Source organism: Xenopus laevis, chromosome 7S (genome assembly GCF_017654675.1).
Source record: "Xenopus laevis strain J_2021 chromosome 7S, Xenopus_laevis_v10.1, whole genome shotgun sequence".
Lineage (NCBI taxonomy): Eukaryota > Metazoa > Chordata > Amphibia > Anura > Pipidae > Xenopus > Xenopus laevis.
The window spans coordinates 10431884-10445365 of record NC_054384.1 but is presented as its reverse complement, the minus strand read 5'-3'; the positions used below and the strand labels follow the sequence as shown (position 1 = coordinate 10445365).

The 13482-nt window shown below is 42.9% G+C and overlaps 1 protein-coding gene across 1 annotated transcript in view; it reads right to left on the bottom strand.

The window, feature by feature from the left end:
• The window catches only part of ate1.S (arginyltransferase 1 S homeolog), a gene marked incomplete in the record, with an annotated part of 61964 nt that overhangs the window by 31195 nt on the left and 17287 nt on the right, over positions 1-13482 (bottom strand).

Genomic DNA, 13482 nt, shown 5'->3' with positions numbered 1-13482 from the left:
TTCGGCAGTTTATCTGCCCATGTGTGGGGGCTCCCGACGTGTTCTCCCGATCTATATCAGGCCAGAAATCAGGGCCGATATCTATTGGTCAAGTTTGATTGTACGTTCCAGGACCGCAACGGCTAGTTGATGCGGTCCTGCGACCCGTCGGAGCACATTCATAGTATTGTAATCCGATCGTTCGGCCCCAGGGTATATTGCCCACGCGTTAGTGGGCATATCAGGTTAAGATCCGCTCATTTGGCGACCTTGCCAAACGAGCGGATCTTATAATGTATGGCCACCTTAAATGAACAATATCGACAAGATTGTGACATGTGAATGGGCTGAGCTTGCTGCAGTCTACACTTCTCCATCAGTTGGCCCAGCACTCCGGCAGCTATTTACAGTTCCAGGAATAGACCTCTTTAATCTGACAGCTGCAAGGTTCTTCCCCCCAAGCAGGAGGGCTCATCCTGGACAACAGAAGACTGGAGGAATGGAACTTTGGCACTTGCTGTTGCTCTACTTTTTCCAGGTACAAAGGCTGGTGGGTGAACACCTGTTTCCAAAACAAACAAAGGGGCCAGGGCAGTGTCACTACCCCTACCAGGGAGGCTCTGTGCTTGGAGGGTAAGTGATCAGCCATACTGCAAGACGTTCTAACACATACACCTTGTAATGGCTTGGTGAACCCCCATAATGCTCCCTGCCAAACATGCCTTTGGTGCTAAATTAAGTAAACTATGAGCCCAACAAGCTGGTACATGAAAACGCTAGCCACAAACCCGGGCATCAGTCAGTCTTCATGAAAAGTACACAAAATTATGAAATGCAAAAAAAAAACAAAAAAAAAAACAACCACAAAGCAAATAAACACTTCCATGTTTATAGACTGGATTTTTCCAATAGCAGCTTATTTTTCTGTCACATTGGAAAGTTTTTGAAGTGATTCAGCAGCTGTTAGTGAAACAAGCCAGAAATTTACAAATGACTCCCAGCATAAGGTGAGGCCCGCTTGGGCAAGTAAGCAGCCCGCTGTGGTGGTAGATCTGTAGCTAGGAGTTTGGGAGTGGTCCTAAATGCAACGAGGGGCATAACAGGAGACTTAAGGTGGCCATAGACTTAACAATTACGATTTTTCTTGGAAAAGATCTTTCCAAGAAAGATTGTTCGTTTCAATACACATGTGTAGAGCTGAATCGTCAGATATACATATAGAAACAATAGAATTCTACCGGTATCATTCACCACTAACAATGGCTGATGTTTGGGTGGCTTCAAAGGCACCCAATCAAAATTCTAGATCCAGCACGATCGACAAGCCGACCAATGGCCAAGTCTTCTGCCGATATCGGTCGGCTCTTTTTCCACCATACACGCACCGAATATGATACGAAAATTTGTTTCGTACAATATTATCTGTGCGTCTATGGCCACCTTTACAGGCCTGGGAGTACTCATTGGCTCCACAACTCTGTCCCTAAGCCCACACTCCAATGACCCCAGTACCCAGTTCCCGTGTGCCATTAACCTTAAGGGTATATTTATCAAAGAGTGAAGTTAGAAATCACCACAGTCCTCTAGAGTGAATGGGATTTTTAAAAGAGTAATTATCAATGGGTGATAAATACGCCTTTCAACATCCCATAGAAATGAATGGAGAGTGGTGGGATTTCACTCTTGTAGACTGTGGCGATCTTTAATTCTTTGATAAATATACCCCTAAGTGTTAAAGGTCTGCTTTAGTCTAATAATACTTAGAAACCAATGAGAAACTCAGTATTAGTGATGAGTGATTTTTTTTTTTTCATCAGGCATAGATTCGCGCTGAAATTTCCCATCTGCTAATTGGAACGCAAAATTTACCGGACTGGGGGGCCCGGGGCCCACTGGGGCTGCTGTTGCAGGGCCCCCCTCCACCGCCGATGGACTGTCCTCTGCCACCGGACCCCCCCTGCTTGTGCCGCTCAGCGACGTGGGTGTAAACGCGCAAGCGCACTGTGCTGGAACGGTCCCCGGCTGCAGGAAAAGGAAGCTCAGGGTGCGGATCTGGGCCAGCGGGGCCCACAAGAGCCTGTGGCCCACCGGGTTTATTCCCGGTTTCCTGCTGGCCCAGTCCGACCATGCCTCACAGAGAACTGCAGCGGTTATGGCGAGTTCTAAATGGCACATTTAGCTAAGCAGAGGCAGAATTGGTGCAAAAATGAGCTTAGCTTGCTTAGGAAAATAGTGAGGAAAGGTGAACCACCCCTTTTATGCATTTAGATAAAAAAGTTGCCACAATTAAAAAACTTTCATTGACTTTAATGCATTTGGAGTGAGAAAAAAAGTTGTCGCACGTAAAAAATTGTCGTCTAATGACTTCAAAGCATTTAGTGAAGATTTTACCATTTTGAGAATTTTTTGGAAGTTTTGTGAATTTCTTTGGTGAAGTAAAACAGGACAGATTCGCTCATCACTACTCACTATCAGTATTCCACTTTCAGGAACCCAGTAAAAGCAAACTACTACTTGGTTGCTATGGGTTACAAGACAAGCTCTGCATGTGCAGGGCCATAGTTTAATTAAAGGGGTTGTTGACATATGAGTTAACGTTTAGCATGATGACAGCGATATCCTAAGACAATTTGCATATTGGTCTTTTGAAAAAATTTCACTTTTTTATGTCCAGCAGCTCTTGAGTTTGGTATTTCAGCGGCTATCTGGTTGCTAGGGTCTCATTTATCCTAGCATCCAGGCAGTGGTTTGAACGAGAGATCAAACATGAATAGGAGAGGGAATGAATGATAAATAATAAAAAGTAACAATATAATTGTAGATTCACAGAGCAATCATTTTGGCTGCCAGGGTAAGTGATCCCCATTTAAAAGCTGGAAATCCATGCAAAAGCTATCAGAAATAAAAACAAATAAATAAATAATAGGTTTTAGGAGAAGGACATTTTATAATCTGCTGTCAGTAAACTTTAAAAAAAAACAACCCCTTTAATATTCTATTTGCTTCTGCAAAACTTTGTTATACTGTGTAAGTATGCAGAGAACTTCTGGTATATGAAGAAGGTTTGTAGAAGACATTTACTGCAGTGAGGGTTTGGGTAAAAGAGCTGACATTCAGAGGAGCTGACCGGCTCAGAGTGCTGATGATGTTAATTTGGCCTTGGATTCACTTACTAATAAAGACTAATGGCAAGTACCAGGGGTAGAAGTACATTTTCTGCACAGATTACATGTTGCTTTGAAAGATCATAGTCAATATAGACAGGCTGATATATTACCTGGATAGTATCATTCAATTATTTATATAGTGTAATTACTCAGGGCAGAACAGTAGAGTGTGTAGAAAACAGAACAGAATATTTAAACGGGTCATTAAAAAAATGTTAATATTTATCTATGCAGGTATGGGACCTGTTAACCAGGATGCTTGGGACCTGGGGTTTTCCGGATAACGGATCTTTATACCTTACGTCTACTAGAAAATCTACTAGAAAATCATGTAAACATTAAATAAACCCAATAGGCTGGTTTTGCTTCCAATAAGGATTAATTATATCTTAGTTGGGATCAATTACAAGGCACTGTTTTATTATTTAGGAGAAAAAGGATTATTTTGATAAAATGGAGTGTATGGGAGACGGCCTTCCTGTAATGTGGAGCTTTCTGGATAACGGATCCTATACCATATAAGTCCTGCAGGTTCCCATCACTGCCATGTTTAGGGCAGGGCATTCATACTAAGCTACCAAGTGGCCCCTTGGCTGGAAAATATCATTGATTCAACTGTTATTCCAATGGCTAACACATGTTGGATTTACACAGATGTCTGATCTGTGATCCTATGGCTGCTGTTGAACTACAAAATGGGATGCTGGGAGCTGTAGTTCATAAGCATCTGAAAGGCCACAGACTAGACATCCCTGATATACTTGGGTTCCTTTTACCCCTGATTTTGGGCCCCAAACATCCCTCATTGGCCAGGGGCCTTGTCTCTCTAACTCAGGCCAGACTACAGTGAACAGCGGAGAGTCTGCATGTACAGTACAACAGGATCTAGGCATAATAAGCTGTTATTTGAGCAGTAATTATCTGTGAAATCTGGTGATTACATAGAGGAAATCACTTGCAATCGGACACCCCTTGTTAACCCCAAGCAAAACACGACCGCCGCCTCTAATACCTACTTTAGTGCTTCTTCAACTATATATATAGCAATACGAGAGGCACAGCTTCATATTGTAAAGGGAAAGTAAAGACTCCAGAAGCTTTCAAACGTCTATACAATCATTCAAACCACCAAACAGAGAGGCAAAGAAGGTCCAGACCGCTCCAAACACCTGCTGGTTAAACCTAGTGGAGGCTACTTACTGTTAATAAATTTGAGGCGAAAGGAGAAATGGCCAATCAGTGGCCAGGATCTGAGATAATGCAAACTGCACATCAGTTTTAAATTATTGAATTTTATAAGAATCAGGAACATGTATACAGGTATGGGATCCGTTTTCCAGAAACCCATCATCCAGATAGCTCCGAATGAAGGAAAAGCCGTCTCCCATAGACTTCATTTTATCCAAATGATCCAATTTTTTTCAACTGATTTCTCTTTTTTCGGTTAAAATAAAACAGGACCTCGTACTTGATGCAAACTAAGATAGAATTAATCCTTATTGGAGGCAAAACCAGACTATTGGGTTTATTTAATGAGTTTCTAAAAGACTAAGGGGAAAATTCACTAACCGCCGGAAATTCGCCAGCGACAGCTTCGCCACACTTCGCCAGGCAAATATTCGCCAGGCGATATGTGCCATATGTTAGGAAATGTAGGGGGGAAGCCGGGTACCCTAAAAAAAATGTACAATCTTTTGCAGCCTATCAGCCTGAAAAACTGAAAAGTCGCCAGCGTTTTTTGGGGCTTAGAAAAATTTTAAATTAGGAGTAACTCTTATCTACTCTATTGCACTTCGCCTGGTCTGAGGTGGCGAAGGCAAGTTTGGCGAAAGAGGTAACGTTCAGTAAAACCGCATCTTAGTGAATTTGCGTAGTTACGTCCATTCGCCAGAGCGAAAATTTGCCTGGTGTTAGAGTGCGAAGTAGCGATAGAGTCGATCTCCTTCGCTAGTGAAGTTACGTCACCGCCCGTTAGTAAATCGGCAAAGTCCCAAAATGACTTCAAACAATTTTTGCCAACGTTAGTCACCTCGCCCTTTAGTAAATTTGCCCCTTAAGGTATTAAGACCAAATTACAAAAAGATCCATTTTCCGGATAACCCCAGGTCCCAAGCATTTTTGATAACAGGTCCTGTACCTGTACTTCTTAACAGACTACCCCCTGCAGTCTAAAACAATATAATGGAAATATTTGGAGATGATAGTCTCTTTAAATTTGATTTTTGGATCATGGGAAAATAGCACTAGGCCATACACAGAAGACAGGATCCTGTGTTGCAGACAGAGGACACGAATATATTTCCAACAAGGAAGAAAAGCAAGGTATACACCCTAAGATAAATGTAAATAAAATTGCTAGAAATGAAGTGTTTTCCAGCTTAAAACATATATTCTTTTTCTTCCTATAAAAACACATGCCATTTGGCCTGGTTGCCCTGGAACTGCTAGAAAGCCAAGATCCTCCCTGGCACCTCACTTGTCATTTATATACTGCTTGAAAAGTAAATAAAAGTGTCACTTTATGAAAGACGGCAGTTGGGGTAGAGCGAACGGCAACAAAGATGCGACCAAGAGGCTCAGAGAACTTGACACAAGACAGAGAGTACCCTATAAATTTCATTTCTTGGAAGTGTTCATGAACTAATACTGTCCTGGCTCGTCAGCAGACTATGGGGTCACGGTACACACCAAGGAATTACAATAACTAAAAATTTAGTTTAATTTCAGCAGTTGGTGGTTATTTGCTTCAAACGTTGCCAAGACAGGTGATATGAGGCAAGCTAAACCCAATGGAGCTAGATCACCTATTGGACAATCACCATGGCTCATGAGGCATTAGGAACGATGCTATAATCAAGCCCAAAAAGTCTATATCAGCTTTTCAACTCTTCCTAATGATAATTATGGGAAAGCACTCCCCTAAAGGGGACACAAAGACCTCTGTTCAGAAACACTTCAGTTGTCTATGTGAAGCGCTGAAAGGTCAGAGTGGGAAACTTTAATCACAAAGGTTCAAACCAGCTTTAAGTATTTGGATTTAATTTCACAGGAGAATAACATCTCCAAAGGGCAGATTTATAAAGGGTCGAATAGTAAATTCAAATTTAGATTAATTTTTTTGGTCAAAACTCAAATTCAAATTGGGAAAAATCCAAACTCGATTTGATCAAACCTCGACCCTTGGAACAATTCAAATTCGACTATTTACCACCTACAGGGGCGCTCCGCCAATGAGGCGAGTTGAGTAACCCGCCTCATGCAGAAGCACTCCACTAGGTACCAGGGGTGGCAAAAATGCCACTCCTGGCACTTTAAAAAGCCGAATTTCCAGTTTTCAAAGCAGAAATTCGGCTCTTCTAGCGCAGAGAGCGCAATTATGCTCTATGCGCTAGCATCCTGGGCCTCTCCGCCACCCTCGTAGACCCTCCCCCAGACCAAAAAGGTGAGCAAACCGGGGAGGGGGGGCAGCAACACCAAGCTGCCTCAGGCAGCGGATCACCCCTGACCACCTAAAACCTGCCGAGTTCACGTATAAGTCAATGGGAGAGGTCCAGTGACCCATTTGAAAATGTTAATAGCCTTCGGAGAAAAAAAAAACTTAATTCGATTTGAGTTTTCGAGTCTGTAATATTTGTTCAAGTTTTAGATGTTCTAATTTTTATTAAATAACCTCCCAATTGAATTTTGAGTATACTCGATTAAAAAAAATTCACCTGCATTAGAAATTTGACCTTTGATAAATGTGCCTCCAAGTGTCCACCATAGCAGGTCCAAGAACCATGAGTACGGAGAGGAGAAAATATGTCCGGGCCTGCATGTGTCAGAGGAAGGATAATGTGGTCATCTTTTGTGCAGACAGCATGAATAGTTGGCCCTCTGAATACTAAGAGATGGTTTATTATGCCCCAGACTGAGATTCCTGCCTCCTTTAATTACACTTTTTCCCATTGTGCCATTTGTGTGCTCAGTTCTTCTCTATGCAAATCAGCAGAAGGCAAAAGGTAGGGGCCACTGTGTTTGAGTAGCAGCTTTCATACAAAAATCTCCCTGTGCAACTACAGAACGACACCAGTGGGTAACGTGCCAGTTATGATTCACAGAAGAAGTGAGCAGCTTGGAAAGACTGGTCATTGCAGGGGATTTTGTGTAACATTAAACGGGACACAGCTGGTGTAACCTCGGACGCGGCCAATGACCGCTGGGGTCTCTACAAGCACCACTTTATTCTGCAATGCTGCTTTCTGGACAAGCACTTTGATTCTCTTTTATATTGAAGAGTGAAGAATTGAATGAGTATGGGTATGATGCTTGAGAGGGCTCTCCATGAACAAAGAGTGGAAGAAGAAGATCTGCCAAGTAGTAGCAAGACATGAGATCAGAAAGAAACAATTTGCCACACAATCCCTGACAGCAGAAATAAACCGTGATGTCATTATAAGCACAGGATTATGTAGTGCCTATTTTGTTCTCAATGGGTGCCAAAATCTGCGAGCAAGTTCTTTAATGTTGGCATTAGCTATTTGCAACCCTAGTATCTTCAATAAATCACTCTAAAGTGGCACATGGAACAAGGCTCAAAATGTGTTCTCAGCAACAGAGCTTGGTGTTGACAGAGCTAAAAGCCTTGCATAATGTCTGGGTCCACAGAGATTCAGCGGAAAGTGATGAACCCAGTGTTGATGTACAAGTGAAGTGTAGGGGCTGAATATCATACACAGGTGTGCCTATACTGTCATCTGGACTAAAGCCAACCTAGTGATCTCATGATCCCTCACAAACCCAGCACTAGGTGGTGTATTTGAGACCATAGCACAGACAAGAAGAGCTGAAGGTTTCAAATAGGTGTCTACATACTACGAGAGTCACTCCAAGAATAGATATCCACTTGCCAATAGGTATATATTGACTGTAGGGTCCCCCCACCAGCACCAATATACAAAATACAGTTTCGACACATCTTATTGATCCATATAGTAACATTGGATGCACCAAAAAACCATGTCAAGGTGAAGTGAACACGTTAATGTAATGGTTGACATCACAAAGGAGCTGGACACGTAATGGTTGATATCACAAAGGAGCTGGCCTAAACCGCTACTTCCTGATCTGTAGGCCCCCTATTAGGAAACCCCAAAGCAGTGACTGGCAGGGGGTGGAGGAATAGTTTGAAGGGTAACAGGTAAAGCCATTCCTGTTTGTGACCAAGGTACAGCTCAAAAGAGTTGCAATCAAAGTGTCAAAAGTGATAGTGCCCTCAAGCTATTAAGTACCCAGTTAAATATGGCCGTCATTCCTTTGCCATCTTCAGAAACTGTAATGAAGAGTATGCCCATAACTGACTAAAAGGGATACTTTCTAAGGAACTTTCAAAATCCACTCTTGAAGCCTCAGCCACATCAAGTGTTGGTACTATGACAGCCTTGCGGTTTCACCTTCATTGCCAAAACTTTGAGAACCTGGTCAATCACAAGGTAATCATGTGGCTACGGTCCAGTCCCCTCACGGATAGGATACCTCAGAATTAGGGATGCACCGAATCCACTATTTTGGATTCGGCCAAATCCCCGAATCCTTTGTGAAAGATTCGGCCCAACACCGAACCGATTCCTAATTTGCATATGCAAAGTAGGGGCGGGAAAGGAAAAAGTGGGGGGAAAAAAATTCCCTTTCTTGTTTTATGAATAAGTCACGTGATTTCCCTTCCAGCCCCTAATTTGCATATGCAATTTGATTAGGCTGAATCTTTCACAAGGGATTCGGGGGTTTTTCTGAATCCAAAATAGTGGTCGAATCCTGGATTTGGTGCAACATTACTCGGAATATAGCTCAAGTGTCAGTCCAGTTAGACTCAAACCAAGTTTCAATACCTTGAGGTGGCCATACACGGGCAGATTAAAGCTGCCGATATTGGTCCTTTAGACCAATTTGGCAGCTTATCTGCCCATGTGTGGGGGCTCCCGATGGGTCCTCCCGATCGAAAGGCCAAAAATCGGCCACATATTGATCGGTCAAGTTTGATTTTTTTTACGATTGGCTAGTCCAGCGACCCGTCAGAGCCCATTTGTAGAATTGTAATCCAATCGTTCGGCCCCATGCTCAGTCATTAGTGGGCATATCGGGTTAAGATCTGCTAGTTTGGTGACCTTGCCAAACGAGCGGATCTTATAGTGTATGGCCACCTTTACTTAGATCTGGTTGGACATGTAGTTATATGCGACAAAAACTACAAAAATAACTGAACTGTGCTAAGTGCAACGTATATATACATTATTCCTAACCGAAGCCGCTGGGTGCGACAAGAACAACATTGAAAGCTTATGTGAATGGAGCTGAACCAAAGTCTGTTTCATGAAAGAGACCCAAGACCTAGAAACAAATGCCTTCCCTGTCAAACTAGTCTCTGTAACAAGGGAGGTTATTTTTCATTAACAAACCTATAGCATAATAAGGAAGGTGTGTTTAACAATGCGGAAGGCTAAAAGTGAAAAAGGACATTTCTCAAGGAACAACTATGGAGTAATTTTGGGAGCTGAAAAACTCGGCTTATACTCGAGTATATACGGTAATAACAAAACAACAGGCGTTATGGTTCATATGTTTCAATTTAAACGTACGGGCTAAGCCAGACACGATGGAAGGAGCATTAGGTCTCTTTGCACAAGGGTTTATAATTATTGTCCTAACCTACTGGGTGTAATCCCAGCAGCGAAAGGGTTAAACACATTCACATAATATCAAGCACTTTAAGTTCCCTTGGCTGCCAAAGGGTTATTGTGTGAGCATGGGGAAGGGATGGAAAAGGCATTCCATTATTATGCTGGCTGATTTCCTTGCACACGCTGTTACTGCATAATGTCAAAGCTGCGATTGTCCCTAAGAGCTGGAACGCACTGGGCCCCGGTGTGATTGCCTCCTGCATTTCCGTTTCACTGGCGGGTGGCTGTGGTTTTAGAAAGCACGCAAAGTGCACCCCCTCATCTCCCTCCTGGTTCTGATGGAGGAAAGGAGAGGGGGGCTTGAGCTGACTGAGCTAATGCAGTACAGAACAGAGGGACTGTTGTTCACCTTCTCTACACAAACAGCACATTAAATCAAAGCAGAGGAACAAGCAGAGATTTACCGACCTCTCCTTATTCACAGATCTAAATGCCATGTACAGGCACCAATGAGAATTTCAATGTGTCCTGGGATGCCTTGCGCTGGATTATAGGGTCTACCTCTCAATGGGCATTCACCAAAAGCCATGTAGGTGTGGGGCTGCCAGTGCCAAAAGGCTATTGCCCATTGTAGGTAAATGCCGGATCACCAACATGTCCAGATACAAGGCAATAGCTGGTCTTAAAGGAGAAGGAACGGTTTAATAACTGGGGGCGGCTGCCAAATCAGAGGCGCTGCTTGTGATTATAATCACTTACCCGATACCCCAGGCAGGTGCTTCTGTTACGATCAGGGCACACGCTCAGATTCAGGGAGATTAGTCGCCCAGCCTCTTCTTCAAGGCGACTAATCTCCCCCAACTGCCTCCCGCCGGCTAGAACGTAAATCACCGGCGGGATGGCACTCAGAGAGCTTTGTTTTCCGATGTCGCCCGAAGTTTCCTTGTGAGGCAAATTCGGAAAAGTAATCGCTCCGAGTGCCATCCGAGTTTGAGGCAGTTCGGGGAGATTAGTCGCCCCAAAGAAGAGGAGATTTTTTGCTGGGCGACTAATCTCCCCGAATCTGAACGTGTGCCCTGACCCTTAAAGGAACAGTAACAGAGCAATCCCTATCCTGCTTCTTTGTGCATGTGCAGTAGAGTTAAAGACAAACTTTTACAAAAAGCTTTATCACTCAATTGCACATGCATCCGCCTGGCGCCATTAAAAAAGCAAAATATGACAATTGCTCGCTAAGAAGTCCCCCAGGCCGGGCTATCAGGCTAATGATTATAATCACTGTGGGGGTCCCTACAATGATTGAACCTTTCCTTCTCCTTTAAAGTCCTGGTTGGAGAGGAGTGTCTCTTTTCCTCCAGGTGTCACATGTTTCTGATCCAACTCAAAGACCACCTGTGCATTGCGTGGACAGTATTTGCTTTTCTACTTCTAAATACTAGAACGATGTAAAGTATATATCAATATACTTAGAACTGGGTCTTGGCGGTGCCAAAGAAACATTTTAGCTAAATGGTTAGAACTGATGCCTTGCAGTGCTGGTCCCTGGGTGCCTGCAAGGATTGTGTATGTTCTCCCCATACTTGTGTGAGTCCCTCTGGGTACTCCAGTTTTCACCATACTCAAAAAACACAAAGACGGGTTAATTGTCTCATGCTAAAACTGACCCTAATGTGTGAATAAGACCACAATTATATATGGGCTACTAACAATATCCTGCTTTTGATATTTAAAGGAGAACTAAACCTTAAAAATGAATATGGCTAAAAATGCCATATTTCATATACAGCTAAAGTTTCAGCGTGTCAATAGCAGCAATGATCCAGGACTTCAAACTTGTCACAGGGGGTCACCATCTTGGAAAGTGTCTGTGACACTCACATGCTCAGTGGGCTCTGATTGGCTGTTGAGAAGCTAAGCTTAGGGCTCGTCACTAATTATCCAGCAGAAAATGAGCTTCCCTGGCTGTAATATAAGCTGATGCTACAGGTTTGCTGATTATTCAATTCTGATGCTAATTGCACTGGTTTCTGTGCTGCCATGTAGTAATTATCTGTATTAATTACTAATCAGCCTTATATTGTGACATTTCTATTCTATGTGTACTGTATATTGTGAGTGGGTCACTAAGCTCAGTAAGTGACAGCAGCACAGAGCATGTGCAGTGAATCAGCAGAAAAGAAGATGGGGAGCTACTGGGGCATCTTTGGAGACACAGATCTTTACTGCTAAAGGGCTGTGGTTGCCTTGGGCTGGTACAGAAGCACAAAACATAATCTACAACATTTCATTAGTTACTTCTTTAGTTAAGCTTTAGTTCTCCTTTAAGCCTGTTATCCAGTTAAAATAGAATAGGATAAAGGGCCAATGTCTAAATGACTGCACTTGGACTATTAAGGCTAAGGCCACACTAGGCGATAGCGCCGCGATTTGACTCGCGTCGACTTTTAAGCCGCAATCGCTGGGGAAACTTTTGCGCTGGCGTCTATGGGGAATCGCTCAAAATCGCCAGCGTAAAAACACACGCGGCGATCTTTTTTCTATTGTCGCTCAAAATCGCCTAGCGAGGCAATTTCGAGCGACAGTAGAGAAAAGATCGCCGCGTGTGTTTTTACGCTGGCGATTTTTCGCGATTCCCCATAGACGCCAGCGCAAAAGTTTCCCCAGCGATTGCAGCTTAAAAGTCGCGGCGAAAAGTCGCCGCGAGTCAAATCGCGGCGCTATCGCCTAGTGTGGCCTTAGCCTAACTGTCCGTTATAACAAGAAGCTCCTACTTCCAGAGATTTCCTTATCACATAAGCGGATTCACAATCTTTTATCTGATTGATGTAAGTTGCTCAAACTAAGGCCAGTGGGTGATCCATGAAATCCAGCTGCCTACATCTATATTCATTAACAAGTACAGTTACGCAAGGAGCTGCACTGGCCATACATCTATCTTTTCATGATTCAAAAATAAAACTTCATAACAGAGATTTAAAGGGAAAGTGAACCTTTAAATTAAAATTAAATTAAAAATTGCAAGTCATCAAAATGCAGATCTAGTCTGATTACTTCTGGATGTAGCATATTAAGTTTAAAGGGATACTATTACGGGAAAACATGTTTTTTTCAAAAGGCATCAGTTAATAGTGCTACTTCAGTAGAATTCTGCACTGAAATCCATTTCTCAAAAGAGCAAACAGATTTTTTTATATTCAGTTTTGAAATCTGACATGGGGCTAGATATTTTGTCAATTTCCCAGCTGCCCCTGGTCATGTGACTTGTGCCTGCACTTTAGGAGAGAACTGCTTTCTGGCAGGCTGCTGTTTTTCCTTCTCAATGTAACTGAATGTGTCTCAGTGAGACATGGGTTTTTACTATTGAGTGTTGTTCTTAGATCTACCAGGCAGCAGTTATCTTGTGTTAGGGAGCTGCTATCTGGTTACCTTCCCATTGTTTTTTTGTTTGGCTGCTGTGGGGGGAAAGGGAGGGGGTGATATCACTCCAACTTGCAGTACAGCAGTAAAGAGTGATTGAAGTTTATCAGAACACAAGTCACATGACTTGGGGCAGCTGGGAAATTGACAAAATGTCTAGCCCCATGTCAGATTTCAAAATTGAATATAAAAAAAATCTGTTTGCTCTTTTGAGAAACGGATTTCAGTGCAGAATTCTGCTGGAGCAGCACTATTAACTGATT